The sequence below is a fragment of the Tupaia chinensis genome, unplaced genomic scaffold (genome assembly GCF_000334495.1).
Source record: "Tupaia chinensis unplaced genomic scaffold, TupChi_1.0 Scaffold000407_1, whole genome shotgun sequence".
In the NCBI taxonomy this organism is placed as follows: Eukaryota; Metazoa; Chordata; class Mammalia; order Scandentia; family Tupaiidae; genus Tupaia; species Tupaia belangeri.
The window spans coordinates 965,248-966,812 of record NW_006159909.1 but is presented as its reverse complement, the minus strand read 5'-3'; the positions used below and the strand labels follow the sequence as shown (position 1 = coordinate 966,812).

At 41.7% G+C, this 1,565-nt stretch overlaps 1 protein-coding gene across 7 annotated transcripts in view; it reads right to left on the bottom strand.

Moving 5' to 3' along the window:
• Window positions 1–1,565, bottom strand: part of RHOT1 (ras homolog family member T1) — a 90,808-nt gene that overhangs the window by 76,793 nt on the left and 12,450 nt on the right. The window lies entirely within an intron of this gene.

The following is a 1,565-nucleotide window of genomic DNA, read 5'->3' as shown; positions in this document are numbered from 1 at the left end:
ACCAGCAGTTGGCGTGGTGGTTAAGGCGTTGGACATTCCCACGTGGTCAACCACAGTTTGAGTCCCAGACCTGGGTGGCTTGCTTTCTCACTTTCTGTGTGTGTGTGTGTGTGTGTGTGTGTGTGCGTGTGTCTGGTCAAATTAAAATAAATGAATGAATAAATAGAATTAAAAAAAAAAGAATCTATTTTACATAAAAATCCAAGGATGATTTTTTTTTTTTTTTAAAGGTTTTCACTATAGGGCGCATGCGCTCGCCAGACAGACAGAGAGAGACATAGAGACAGAAAGCGAGAAATCACCCCCCAGGGGGGATGGTCACGCCGCAATCCCTTCTCCTCCATTCTCCTCTTGGGATCTTGGGCACGCACGCACACGCGCCCGGCGTGAGTTTTAAGCCACCAGGTCCAGGACGCGAACCATGGTCGACTATGTGGGAGTCCAGCGACATAGCTGTTACGTTAACTGCTGGTTCCCAAATCCAAGGATGATTTTAAAAGTTCAAAATTAGAGCTAGAAAAATTACAATGAATTTAAGAAAAAATGAGCACACTTTCATCAGTATCATTTTGTGTTTCCTTCTGGAAAGACAGTGAAATGATAGCTACTTTAATAAAAGATTACACAGAGGTGGTCTAGTTAAGAAATGTTTCAGTGAATCTAAACCAGGACTTTTGCTTCCCTTAAAGACTGCCTATCTAACCCTGAATGAGACTAAAAATTAAAATAGGTCACTTGAGCTACTTCTAATTGAGAAATAAATAAGAGCACCTTAAAGATAACAAAATGATTCCAGGACAAATTTTAAAACTATTTAAAGAAATCTGCAATCAAAAATGTCACTTAACAACGGCAGATGAGTATAAAGTACACATTTTTCTTTCTTTTTTTGGAGAGGTTTTTGATATAGGGCGCGTGTGCTTGCCAGAAAGACAGAGAGAGAGACAGAGACAGAAAGCGAGAAATCACCTCCCAGGGGGGATGGCCACGCCTCAATCCCTTCTCCTCCATTCTCATTTTGGGATCTTGGGCACACATGCACACGCGCCCAGTGTAAGTTTAAGCCACTGGGTCCGGGACTTGAACTCCGTTCGACTACATGGAAGTCCAGAGACAGCCATTACTCTAGCTGTGGGTCCCTGAAGTATACATTTTTAACTACTCCAGAAACAGAAGTTATTTCCTTAATGGAAAAAATCCTAAGATTTTCTTTAAATATTACACTAATTAAACTACATTTAACATAAATATTATAATTTAAATATAATATACACTGGGACCAGCAGATGGTGTAGTGGTTACATCGCTGGACTCCCACATGGCTGACTCTGGTTTGAGTCTTGCACCCAGGGGCTTAAAACATACTGGGCCCGTGTGCATGTCTGCCCAAGATCCCAGGAGCAGAGTGTAAGAGAAGGGACTACGGCATGGCCATCCTTCCTGGGAGGTGATTTTTCACCTTCCTTCTCACTGTGTCTATCTCTGTCTCTCTCTCTCTCTCTCTCTGGTGAGCACACACATCCTAAGGCCAAAACCTCTAAAAAAATAAATGTAATATATAAAAT